The following is a 15090-nucleotide window of genomic DNA, read 5'->3' on the forward strand; positions in this document are numbered from 1 at the left end:
ACTAGCTATGGCTATTTTTGCTAAAGAGCATTAATTTTCTTGTAAAAACACACGAAATCAGAAAAAAAATTCGATTTTCATGTAGTTTATACACAATTAGGCTAAAAATTAATATATTTATGCAGAGTTTCATCTAGCTATGGCTAAGTTTGCTAAAGACAAGCTATTTTCTTGCGAAAACACACAAAATCAGTAAAAATGTTAAATGTTCCTTTAGTACCTACGCATTTAGGCTAAAAATGAAGATATTTATGTAGAGTTCCAACTAGCTATGGCTAAGTTTGCTAAAGAAAAGTTATTTTCTTACAAAAACACCTAAAATCAGAAAAAATTCTCAATTCTCCATTAGTAGATACGCAATTAGGCTAAAAATTATTATATTTATGAACAGTTTCAATTAGCTAAGGCCAAGTTTTCTATATACCATCTCTTTTATTGCGAAAACACACAAAATCAAAAAAAATGTTTCAATTTTCCTTTATTAGCTACGTAATTAGGCTAAAAATTAAGATAGTTATGTGTAGTTTCAACTAGCTATGGTTAATTTTGCTAAAGACCAGCTATTTTCTTGCAAAAACACACAAAATCAGAAAAAATGTTCAATGTTCCTTTAGTACCTTCGCAATTATTCTAAAAATGAAGATATTTATGCAGAGTTTCAACTAGCTATGGCTAAGTTTGCTAAAGACCAGCTATTTTCTTGCAAAAACACACAAAATCAGAAAAAATGTTCAATGTTCCTTTAGTACCTACGCAATTAGGCTAAAAAATGAAGATATTTATGTAGAGTTTCAACTAGCTATGGCTAAGTTTGCTAAAGACCAGTTATTTTCTGGCGAAAAAACACAAAATCAGAAAAAATGTTCAAGGTTCCTTTAGTACCTACGCAATTAGGCTAAAAATGAAGATATTTAAGCAGAGTTTCAACTAGCTATGGCTAAGTTTGCTAAAGACCAGCTATTTTCTTGCGAAAACACACAAAATTAGGAAAAATGTTCAATGTTTGTTTAGTACCTACGAAATTAGGCTAAAAATGAAGATATTTATGCAGAGTTTCAACTAGCTATGGCTAAGTTTGCTAAAGAAAAGCTATTTTCTTGCGAAAACACACAAATTCAGAAAAAAATGTTCAATGTTCCTTTAGTATCTAGGCAATTAGGCTAAAAATGAAGATATTTATGCGGAGTTTCAACTAGCTATGGCTAAGTTTGCTAAAGAACAGCTATTTTCTTACGAAAACACACAAAATCAGAAACAATGTTCAATGTTCCTTTAGTACCTACGCAATTAGGCTAATAATGAAGATATTTATGCAGAGTTTCAACTAGCTATGGCTAACTTTGCCAAAGACATGAACCATTTCCATAAAAAAAGCTCTTAATAGAACTGTTTAAGCGTGAACTCCTATTTTTCAGACGAAATTATAGAAAATATCTTCAATACATGATTCTCTGATTATAATGTATATTTTCAGTTAGAAAAGCTTGGATTTGGTTAAAAAATTAAGCATTACCATAAAAATAGCTCTTAGTAGAACTTTTTATGTGTGAACTCCTTTTTTTCAGAATGGATTATAGAAAATGTAATCATAACCCATTTCTCTGTTCGAATTGTCTACATTTTCGTATTTTCTCTTTCAAATGTGTATCTTCAGTCAGAAAAGCATAGTTTCAATTCTAAAATGAACCATTTCCATAAAAATAGCTCTTAATAGAACTGTTTAAGTATGACCTCCAATTTTTTTCCAATGAGACTATGCAACTCAACCGCATTTAACAAATCCCCATGTAACTGAATTCGCATACCAGATTATACCCACCTAACCAGATTGTACTTACCAAACCAGACTATACCCACTAGAAACCGGTCCGTTACAGGGGCGCACGCAAAGTATAAGGTTGATTACTACTTAGGGGAAAAGGCACGTAGGAGGGCACTAGTTGTCCTTCAATGTTTTTTATCGGTTTAACAGGGGAATAGAACTTTTAATTTCCGTTCAAATGAGCCCTCTCCCGATCTCATATGACCATTGCTTCGATATGATCACCCCTTGGAAGAACAAAGAAAAAAATCCACACGCATCAATGATCTTTCTTCTGGCAAAAATTTTTGTCAGAGGGGAGTTTGGAACCTCAACACTAGATTCCTCTGATACGTTGAATTTGATGGTGAAGTTTTCAATAGATTCTTTGACTTTTGAGGCTTGTTTTCCATCGTTTTTGAAAGTCTGGCAAATTTGCCCAGTTTCAGATATCAAATTGAAACCTTCAGGAATGTTTATTCTGGTATGTGCAAGGGGAAAAAAGCGCGTTGAACTTCAACTTGGAGAAATAAGAAATCAAAGAGCCTTCTCACATCCTGGCTATCAAACACCAAATTTGCAGGATCTCTAGAACAGTTAGGGGAGCGGAGTCGAAAATTAAGGGTAAGCTAAAGAAAGAAGCAGGAGGTGTAGAGAAACTTTAAACTTTGAATGGTGGATCATTTTCAAAATGTCGCGTCTCTGGTAATCAAAATGGTGGTAATCAAATAGGCTATCAAAATAGCAAATCTTCATTATCTCAGGAACAAATAGGAATCGTAATTCATTTGAAACTGCCGAGGTATGTTAGTGGGGGAAAGAAAAAATTGAACCCTGACTTTTGAATTAAAAGGGGGGTCAAAGGATAATCGTAGAAAAACGTGTGTCTAGGTTGTCAGAATAGTGTAACCATTTCAAACGACTAAAAGATTTGGAGTAAAAAACAAAAACGAGAAAAACTTAGACTTAACGGAGATATTTTACGCTGTTGGCACCACTTCAGAAGATCCAAAATAGGGCAAATAGGGCGGGCTGCGCCTCTACACAAGAATTGCTCCAGCCTCTAAATGAAAGGTTTGATGTAGCGTCGATGGCAGTTTTCTACAAGTACATGAATTCACCTCCCTTAGACGAGCTCTCTCGAATTGTGCCCCCCTTTGTCCAGCCGACAAGGCAGACACGAAGGCACACGGCTCGGTCCAGTTATCTAAAAAAGGATACAACAAAAACCAAGTACTTGAGGAACAGCTTCATCCGGCATTGCACTTCTATCTGGAACAATCTTCCTGGGGATATTATCCCTGCAAATCCTTCTGTTGACACCTTCAAAAGAAGGTTTAATAGACATTTAAAACATCGAGGCCATTGAAAGAGGTAAATGAATAGCGGCATATCAGATACTTTGAAGTACCTGGCGCCGTGAATATTGGAATAAAAAAAAAAAATATCAGTTGAAATTTCGTCTTTCCAGTTTGCTAGAAAGTGAATTTTGGGGCCTGGCGCCCCCCCCCCACTCGAAAAATTTTCAGGGCCTGGCAACCCCCCCTCCTCCCACTCGAACAATTTTCAGGGAGAATTTCTGCAGGGTAAAAAATATTATAGAATGAATTTTCCAGGGAGAAATCCTAATACCGTGGAATTCCAAAATTTCTTGAATAAGTGAATTTCTATGCAACAAGCAAGTCCGAAAATTATTTTGGTTACTGGCCCCAGTAAGTGCCCAATTTTTCTTCTTCTTGACTAAAATAGGCTTACAGAACTAACAGACAGTCGATTTTTAGACTGTCTAAAAAAAACTGACAGTTTCAAAATTTCGATCAATTTTCACCAGGGGCGGGGGGTCTAAAATGAACAAGGTGGGTTGTTATACCCTTCCCATCATCCACTTTCCAACATCATTTTCAAAAAGTCCTGAAAGTTTCAGCTTAATACACCTTTTTTTATAAACAGGATGAACATAGTATCTTTTCATTTAGTTCAAAACACCCCTCAATATTCAATGAAGTTTTACATTGACACCCTTACCCTTTTGGGACACAACTGGGTTGAAACATATCCCCCATTCTCAATGATAACTCTCGTGCGTAAACAATCAAAAATTGTATAGCTTTTAAATTGCCTAATAATTTGTCCCATAATAAGCTTGTTCTTTATTGTCAAAATCTTATCAATAATCCTTACGTTTTTTCTTTAAATAATTATTTTCTTTATTTCACTCCTCCTTCCATATAACCAGGAAAAAACATAATGGTTTTTGAATTAGTTCAAAATCTATGAATTGTGAAATATTTTACCCCAAAATAAGCGTATTCTTTCTTTTCAATGTTTTAGAAATTATCCTCACGTCTTTACTTTCAGTGATTCTTTTTTTTCTTAATTTACTCCTTCCTCAATTTGACTAAGCAAATGCTGAAAACAGGACAAAATATTCCATATATGCCACTTTTTACTTTTTTTGTGATTTCGTCTTTTAATATCAGGTTACAATTGGAAACCCTGCTATTCAAATTTTGCCGAGTCAAGAAAATGAACACTTTCTACACTCGTTTGTATTTATCAAAGGATAACCCCCCCCCTTTTTTTTTACAGTATGTTGTCTTTCGCATAGGCCTTAATTATGATCCAAATTGTGTTTTTAGAGCTTCAATCACAATTGGGTCCAATGGCTCTTTACATACAATTCGATATCACGAACTGTATGATTATTGGGAGACTTTAATTTTGCATGTCCTTTGTATTTATATGGATTTAAAGGTTGTTTGAAAAACCTCGTTTTCCGAAAGTATTTTGGAAAGCATCTTATTTTCCTTTTTGTTCATATGATAAAATTGGTCTGTACTATCTTCAAACACGACTAATAGAGTAGGCTTTGAGGAGGGGGCACTGGAGGAGGAATGTAGAAGTGGCACTAAAGAACCTACAAGAGGAACAAACTAGGATTATATAAATACAATCTAAAGGGTTTTCAACCTGTACACACTCATTGGAGCTTATTCAAAGAGCTTGATTCAGAAAATCTTTTCTCATGTATATTACACTAAAAGCATTTTTCACTTGTGTGAGCTTGTTTATACCTAATAATATTTCCTGACTGATCAAAGCTTTTCTTACATTTACCTTGATGGAAGAATTTTTAACCTGTATGCACTTGTTTATGTCTGGTCAAATGACGCGACCGAGCAAAAGTTTTCTTACATATATCATACGGGAAAGGTCTTTCACCTGTATGTACTCGTTTATGTTTAGTCAAATCTGTCAACCCAACAAAGGTTTTCTTACAAACATCACACGGGAAGGGTTTTTCCCCTGTGTGCACTCGCTTGTGCCTAATCAAATTTTTTGACTGAGCAAATGTTTTCTTAAATATATCACACTGAAAAGGTTTATCACTTGTATGCACTCGTTTATGTGTAAACAAATTTGACGTAACAGAAAAATTTTTCTGACAATTTTCACACTGGAAGGGTTTTCACCTGTATGCACTCGTTTATGTCTAATCAATTGTGCTGACTCACAAAAGATTTTCTTACATATATCATAATGAAAGGGTTTTTCCTCTGTATGCACTCGTGTATGTGTTGCCAAATTATCCAGCCGAGCATATGTTTTCTTACATATATCAAAACTAAAAAAGTTTTTCACCTGTATGTGTCCTTTGATGCCTTTTCAAATTACCCAATCCAGAAAAGGGTTTTGCACATATATTACATGCAAATGATTTCACTCTTTTATGTGTCCTTTGATGTATTTGCAGTTTACATTAGCGGGAAATCTCTTTTTGCATTTACTGCACTCTGGGTGTTATATCAACTTCTTGTTGGGCGAGCAAGCGATGCCTTTATCGTTCTGGCCTGTTACTCTAGAATTCAACTCAAGTGAATTTAAATTGACACTTGTGGACAATTTCTGCAAAGTAACTTGAGAGGTAACACCCTGTAATACTGTTTCAGACTCGTTTTCTGAAAAATGACCTAGTAAAATTAAATGTTCTTTCATGTTATAGATATTGTTTTGCAAACAAATTGGACATCTTCTTGTTTCTCCCATTTGATGCTCCATGAAATGAGCAACAAAGCTTCTATAATCTCTAATTAAAGCAGGACAGACATCGCATTCAATTGGTGAAAGTTCTTCACAGCCAGTGTCTATATGAAGATCTAGTATCAGGAATGATTTTTCTGTTTTTTCACAGGAGTTGCAACGCCAGAGCTTCGATTGAATTACAGGAAATTAGATTAAATAAAATTCAATATAACGGCTAAAAAGTAATACGAAAATATTTAATACACAGAAGCATTAAACGATTGTGATCTATGCTTCAAACATCTGTTTCTTTTCATAGAACTAATACAAAATTATATTTAAAATTCAATCTGTAAAAAATACAACAGTTAAACACGTAAAAGATTTTACATTTATAATAATGAGTCTAAAAATGTTACGCACTTAGAAACATATGACATCCGACTCCCAATTTTATTTCTTCCTCCCCTTTATAAGATAGAATTCTCTCTTTATATCTTCCTTCCATTATCTCATAGATTTGTTTTAACAGATAACGGTATTTTACTACGTTTCAGCTATCCCTGCACCAATGATTAATTTCAGACTGGAAAATAAATATTTTTTCCCTTTAATTTCAGATCGTTTGTCAATTAATACCAGAAATTCTACCTCCTCCCTCCGTGAAAACCCTCCACTGAAAAATCATCCATGGATGATCTCTGCCGCATAAGGTTCCCGCCCACAAAAAATGTAACCCTTGCTGAATATTTCCCTGGAAAACTGCATGCAGACAGCTCATCCTGGAAAATTCTTATTATTTGCATTAAACAGTTTATTATTGGTAAATTCGGATCGTGTTTAAAATAATGCCTGAAATTTTCTCTCATTCTCAAAATTTTTTCCCTAAAGACACGTTCCTGAGGGAAAGCCTACTCTCGCGGAAAATTCTCACTTTGAAAACTTATCCCATGGAAAATCCTTCCAGATAATTCCAATCCCACCTAAATTTTCCCCTAGCTTCTCCACAATTATATTTGTTTTGTTATTTTTTTCCTTAATATTTCGTTGAGGTTGTTATTTTATCTGTATTTCAAGACTATTTTACGAATTCAAGAGATATTTTAGAGAAGGATTTCGAACCTAGTATTCTCTACCCTCTAGACACGCCTCTGGTTCATATTGAATAGTAAGCATCTTCCAGGCCTAGAAATAGGGCTCTATTTTTGCAGAAATTCCCAATCTCTATTAGTCTTTAACTTCGAGTGTCCGCAGTCAGAAATATTTTTAATTTTTTTTACATTTTTTTTTTTTTTACTTCATCCCTATACGAGTATGCAACCTTGGAAGCTCCAAACTTTGAATATGCTAATCACACTGTACTGTGAGTAGTTTCCCATTCTAGATTTTTTACCTAAATCCTTAACGGATGTGGAGCCGAATTCCTGAGACTCAGGTTCAAGTTTATATGGTACCAAAATGCAGGGAAAAGTGCTTATTGAACCATCATTAAATTTGGGAAACATAAAAGAGTCTGAACTGTCAACCTGCCTTTTAATGTCACTTGGTAAGGCATCATCAACTTCTAAAAACACTAAACTGAAAGGATATAAAAAATTTCGACAAAAATTTATAAACATTGGACAAAAAGATTATTCAGTAAATTCCGGCAAAGATGGAGTTCCAAAAAACAAAGTGATACAAATAGATCACCTTGTTATTAAAGAAAATTTTAAGCCGAGACCCTCTTCCCCCCCCCCTCCCCCAAAAAAAAAGATTAGAAAACAGACTCTAACAGAACAAAATGGCAACAAATTTTTCTAAAAAGCATAATAAAACAACAAACTTTTGATTCGGCAACTTTTGATTGGATCTTCCGCACCATTATAAGATGCTCAACAAAACAAAACTAATTTATTATTGTTTCGGGATATTAAGTATGCAACCTTGGAAGCTCCAAACTTTGAATATGCTAATCATGCTGTACTGTGAGTAGTTTCCCATTCTGGATTTTTTTACCTAAATCCTTAATAGATGTGGAGCCGAATTCCTGAGACTCAGGTTCAAGTTTATATGGTACCAAAATGCAGGGAAAAGTGCTTATTGAACCATCATTAAATTTGGGAAACATAAAAGAGTCTGAACTGTCAAACTGCTTCTTAATGTCACTTGGTAAGGCATCATCAACTTCTAAAAACACTAAACTAGAAGGATATAAAAAATTTCGACAAAAATTTAAAAACATTGGACAAAAAGATTATTCAGTAAATTCCGGCAAAGATGGAGTTCCAAAAAACAAAGTGATAAAAATAGATCACCTTGTTATTTAAGAAAATTTTAAGCAGAGACCCTCTTCCCCCCCCCCCCAAAAAAAAAGAAAGATTAGAAAACAAACTCTAACAGAACAAAATGGCAACAAATTTTTCTAAAAAGCATAATAAAACAAAAAACTTTTGATTCGGCAACAGCAGGCCATCTATTTGATCTTCCGCACCATTATAAGATGTTCAACAAAACAAAACTAATTTATTATTGTTTCGGGATATTGAAGTATGCAACCTTGGAAGCTCCAAACTTTGAATATGCTAATCACGCTGTACTGTGAGTAGTTTCCCATTCTAGATTTTTACCTAAATCCTTAATAGATGTGGAGCCGAATTCCTGAGACTCAGGTTCAAGTTTACATGGTACCAAAATGCAGGGAAAAGTGCTTATTGAGCCATCATTAAATTTGGGAAACATAAAAGAGTCTGAACTGTCAAACTGCTTCTTAATGTCACTTGGTAAGGCATCATCAACTTCTAAAAACACTAAACTAAAGGGATATAAAAAATTTCGACAAAAATTTATAAACATTGGACAAAAAGATTATTCAGTAAATTCCGGCAAAGATGGAGTTCCAAAAAACAAATTGATACAAATAGATCACCTTGTTCTTTAAGAAAATTTTAAGCAGAGACCCTCGTCCTCCCCCCCCCCAAAAAAAAGATTAGAAAACAGACTCTAACAGAACAAAATGGCAACAAATTTTTCTAAAAAGCATAATAAAACAACAAACTTTTGATTCGGCAACTTTTGATTGGATCTTACGCACCATTATAAGATGTTCAACAAAACAAAACTAATTTATTATTGTTTCGGGATATTGAAGTTTTCGGGAAAAAAGGATTGAAATTTAAAAAAATATGCATAACCTAATTAGTATAAACAGAGAAGAAAAGGTAAATCGATTAAATAAATTTTATAACAGCTTACAAACAATTTATAATAACAGGTTAAAACGATAAATACTTTTAAAAGTGTCGAAGATCAAAGAAGATCTAAACCTTTAGCTTATAATTAATTGAACTGTAGTAAAGGGGTGTTAGTCGGGCTCCTACAGGGGGTATGGTCTTAAAGTGACAAATAATAGGGTAGATTTTCCTTAGACTTGACCTGACTAATTATACTAGGCGTGCCTACTGGGCGTAGATATAAAGCGTACATAATGTTATAGAGAGATTTTGTATAAATATGATTATTTTTCATGAACTCAACAAACAACGGTACAAGGTTTGGTTAATAGACACGGAGCTGGGACTATTTGCCATTCAAAATAATTAGAATACAAAGATATAATTATAAGCTTTTAGGATTACTTATGACAATCAAAAGCAATCCTAACCAAAAAGGACCATAGGTCACCCAAGTATTATTATATAAAAAGTTGTTATATACAATAAAACGTATCTTTTATACCTTAAGGTTAACAGCGTCTTCCGGGCCCACTTTTGTATATGCCAAAATGTGGTTATTTCTCAATTTTTTTGAATGCCCACATATATCCTGGTTTTCCAAGACCTGTGGTACTTTTTATGGTTAATTTGCAAACTCTTATATTAGTCGAAGTGGTATTTTCAAAACTTCATAATTTCATTTTGCGTCATAATATTTTATTTCAAACTAAATCAATTTCCAACTTAATTGTTCAGCTTACCACAGAACCTAGGTCCTAACCTACGGAAGATTTTGAAAAAAATAGTATTTCATTTTACAAGAATCCTAAATCAACAGAAAACTCAGATATATATATTCAGTATTCAACCAATCATTGACCAGTTCAGAGCTAGATTTCTATCAGAATCTCTGAAATACACAGAAGAGGAGTGTGGACTGCTCAATGAACTCTCAAAAAACCTGGTAATGGCGATTACCTAATGCACTCTTGAGGATCAATGAACCCTGAACAAACCCCGTAATGGTGATTTCCTAAGGCGTTCTTGAGAAACATTAAAATATCAACAAACCTTGACTAGTGGATTATAATGGTGTACTCAAAGAATAATGAAATCTGAACAAAAAATGGCGATTTCCTAAGGGGCTCTTGTGGAACAGTGAACTCAGAACAAACCCGGACCAGGCGTTTCTATCTTTCTTGATAGTATTGCGAAACATATTACGTAATGTTTTAAGCCTATGGCTAAGCAGTTTCTGATGATTTTAGAAATATTTGACTGGTGTAGGATTTGAACTGAGGACTCTTATGGATGAAAACATTATGTGCTAGTCAACAGAACTAACAAGTCGATGTTGGTAAATTATTCTTGGAAACACCTTGACAAAAGCCCTCACAAATCACCTTATGAATTAACAATGAAACAAAATGAGTAATATCCAATTAATACTTCCGACCACGCCCAAAGGCACTACTCTTTTCTTTCTTAGTGGTCTAAGATCACGAAGAAGGTTTAACAGCGATTCCTCAAGTGCTGCTATCTACCTGACTAAAGTCATGGATGGCGATATTTCAAATTTATGATTTATTTGTCTGGTGTAAGAATCGAACGTGAGACACAAGATTTACTATGTTATACAATGCGTTAGTAAACTGACCCAACAATTCGATGATATTATCATGTTCTTAGAAATAAATTCTAAGCAATAGGTTTCATGAAGTTGCTATATCATTGAATTGTGTATGTTTGTATATCATACATCCTCTTTAGTTTAAAAAAACTCCCCTTGAGGCGAATCTTAATTATTTTTTATTCTGAACCTTTTTTTGAACTTTGGAATCTTTTCTTTGAAATTAGGATTTTTTTGAACTTAGAAATTTTTTCAACTTTTTTTTAACAAAAAAATCACTTCTGATATTTTTGGCCTACGAAATGAAAATGATATACGTATGTTAGTCATGATTTTTTTCTACGTAATAGAAAAATAATGTTTGTAGTGAAATTTTTTTAATTAGTTTTTTTAACTAAAAAAGTTTTTGAACTATTCTTCATGTCTTAAAATTATATAACTTATACATATAACAAAAGAAATTCACTTGTGATATTTTTTAAATATGAAATGAAAATTATATACATACGTTAATCGTGTTTTTTTTTGTTTTAGCAAAATAATGTTTGTAATTGAAATTGTTTTACTTCTTTTTTTTTGAACTTCTAAATACTTTGAACTTATATCATGTCTTAAAATGACACTAAATATACTAATAACAGAGTTCATAATGATGACACTGAAAATAAATAAGTGGTAATTCTCTATTGGAAATTGAAGGTTCTATCGGTGGTTAAATGAAGCTAACAGTACCCGATGCTGCAGCAGAAAGTACAAGAGGATGTCGGCTAGCCCTCGAATAGGGTGAGTACGTGCAATATATCTAAAAGGTACTTTGAGGAGCAATAATCGCTTCCGTAACTGATTTCTCTGGTCCTGAGTGTTAGTTAGGCAATGATATAGCTCTAAGGTTTGAACTTCATTTCATTATCTAGTTGCACAGCTGTAATTGCTTCCGATAGGGCGAGGTCTTTTTTTTTGTTGCCAGGTTAATTGCGTAACCAATTTCGCTGGTCTTGAGTGAAAATGAACATCAAAACAAAATAAATGTTAGTGTGGATTTGTTTCTTTTTTGAAAGAATATGATTCAGGAATAAGCGAGAGAAATGTGGATGATTGAACAATGAGTAGACTCACATACTAGTTGTTTAATAGATTATGTTGGGATAAATGATCCGAACAGAATTTGGGATCAACAGAAAATTTATATATATATATATATATATATATATATATATATATATATATATATATATATATATATATATATATATATATATATATATATATATATATATATATATATATATATATATATATATATATATATATATATATATATATATATATATATATATATATATATATATATATATATATATATATATATATATATATATATAGAGAGAGAGAGAGAGAGAGAGAGAGAGAGAGAGAGAGAGAGAGAGAGAGAGAGAGAGAGAGAGAGAGAGAGAGTATATATATATATATATATATATATATATATATATATATATATATATATATATATATATATATATATATATATATATATATATATATATATATATATATATATATATATATATATATATATATATATATATATATATATATATATATATATATATATATATATATATATATATATATATATATATATATATATATATATATATATATATATATATATATATATATATATATATATATATATATATATATCAAGTCGATGTTGGTATCAAGTCGATTTTGGTAAATTGTTTTTAGAAATACATTGTCAAAAAACCTCACATGTCACCTTATGAATTAACTATTAAATAAATTGAGTAGTATCCAACCTATAATTTCGACTACGCTCAAAGGCAATACTCGTTTCTTTCTTAGTGGTTTAAGATAACGAAGAAGGTTTAACGGCGATTCCTCAAGTGCTGCTGTCTACCTGACTAAAGCCATTGACGGCGATATTTCAAATTTATGAATTATTTGTCTTTTGTAAGAATCGAACGAGAGACACGAGATTTACTATGTTAAAAGAACAATACATTAGTAAACTAAACCAAAAACTTAAAGATATTATTAGTTTCTTAGAAATACATTCTAAACAATAGGTTTCATGCAGTTGCTATATCATTGAATTGTGTCGTTTTGTATACCATATATCATCTTTAGTTTAAAAACCACCCCTTGAGGCAAATCATAATTATTTTTAATTCTGAACTATTTTGACTTTTAGAATTCTTCTATCTTTTCTTTGAACTTAGAATTTTTTTAGTTTAGAAATTTTTTCAACTTATTTTTAACAAAAAAATTACTCGTGATATTTTCGACATACAAAATGAAAATGATATACGTATGTTAGTCGTGATTTCTTGCAATGGACAAATAATGTTTGTAGTGAAATTTTGAAATTAGTTTGTTTAACTAAGAAAAACTTTTTTTCATGTCTTAAAATGACATTACATATACTTATAACAAAAGAAATTCACTTGTGATATTTTTTAAATATGATATGAAAATAATATACATACGTTAATCGTGTTTTGTTTTGTTTTAGCAAAATAATATTTGTAATGAAATTTGTTTTACTTGTTTTTTCTGAACTTCTAAATACTTTGAACTTTTTTTCATGTCTTAAAATGACACTAAATATACTAATAACAGAGTTCAGAATGATGACATTGTGAATAAAGATGTGGTTTTTCTCTATTGGAAATTGAAGGTGCTATCGGTGGTTAAATGAAGCTAAGAGTACCCAATGCTGCAGCAGAAATTACAAGAGGATGTCGGCTAGCCCTTGAATAGGGTGAGTACGTGCAAAATATCTAAAAGGTACTTGGAGGAGCAATAATCGCTTCCGTAACTGATTTCTCTGGTCCTGAGTGTTAGTTACGCAATGATATAGCTCTAAGGTGTATGGAGAAGTAATAAACTCTTACAAAACTGATTTCTCTAGCCTTGAGTGACAGCACAATGAATTATCAGACAGGCATAGGAAAAACCCTATTGCTTAAATATTGGGAGTCAGTGACTTGGATGTGTTTGGGAGAATGATGGGCATGGGGGGGGGCTAGTTGCCCTCCAATCACTTTTGACTATTAAAAGGGCACTAGCCCTTTGAATTTCCAATTGAATGAGTCCTTTTTGAAGTTTCTACAACAACTCCTTCTATAATAAACCTTATATGCCCCAGGGCATAACTTAAAACCCTTGCCCTGATGGCTGTAGGGTATTGTCCTATTTAAAAACATGTTTTCTATCTGGAAATCAACTACGCTGAAAAAAATTACTATCTCAAAATTTTGGTTGGATGTGTTTGGGGGAAGGATGGACGTGGGGGGGGGGGGGCTAAGTGCCCTCCAATCATTTTGAAGGTTACAAAGGGCACTTAAAATCTATTTCCAATCGAATCAGCCCATTTGTAAGTTTCTACGACGACCCCTTCCATCTGAAATGCCTCTGGGGAAAAAAATGAATAAATAACAATAATAAAGCATTGGAGCCGTATGTCCTTTACTATGGGCAACGCTATAGCGTTGCCTCTGATTGTTAATTCATAAGGTGATATGTGAGGGTTTTTGTCAATGTATTTCTAAGAACAATTTACCAACATCGACTTGACTAGCACATCATTTCTTCATCCTTGAGAGTCCTTATTTCAAATCCTACGCCAGTCGTATATTTCTGAAATCATCGTAAACTGCTTAGCCATCATCTTCAATCATTGTGCAATCTGTTTCAAAATAGCATCAAGAAAGGTAGAACTGCCTTGTCCAGCTTTGTTCAGAGTTCATTATTCCTCAAGAGCGCCTTAGGAAATCACCATTTTTTGTTCAGATTCCATTAGATTTTATGTATATATATATATATATATATATATATATATATATATATATATATATATATATATATATATATATATATATATATATATATATATATATATATATATATATATATATATATATATATATATATATATATATATATATATATATATATATATATATATATATATATAATATATATATATATATATCAGTGACATCAGTAGGGTAAGAGGTACCATTTTGCATAAAGCTATAGCAATCTCCATGTTATTTGCTTGCGTGTATAGGAATTCCACATTCCATGGCACTTTTCCATGCTCTGATTACCAGTCCGGTTATTTGGCAGTGTATAATGTGGTCAAGCATGTTTTTAGAGTTTGGTCGTAATAATATAATGTGGTCAAACAGGTTTTTTTTCTGTTTTTGTTGTCAATTGCACAATGAATGTAAGTCATGAGTTCACGTGTACATTCTTAAAAAAAACTGGTATGATATAAAGTAGTCAAACATGTTTCGAGAGCACGCACAAAATTATGTAACTCAACCATAGTGGTTTTTCGAGGCAACATCCGTTTTTTATGAGCCAATCAGAGAGCGGAAGTAACTCCATATACGATAAATTGATTTGTGGTT

The sequence above is a fragment of the Artemia sp. Qi Xiang Cuo genome, chromosome 10 (genome assembly GCF_049724085.1).
Source record: "Artemia sp. Qi Xiang Cuo chromosome 10, ASM4972408v1, whole genome shotgun sequence".
Lineage (NCBI taxonomy): Eukaryota > Metazoa > Arthropoda > Branchiopoda > Anostraca > Artemiidae > Artemia > Artemia sp. Qi Xiang Cuo.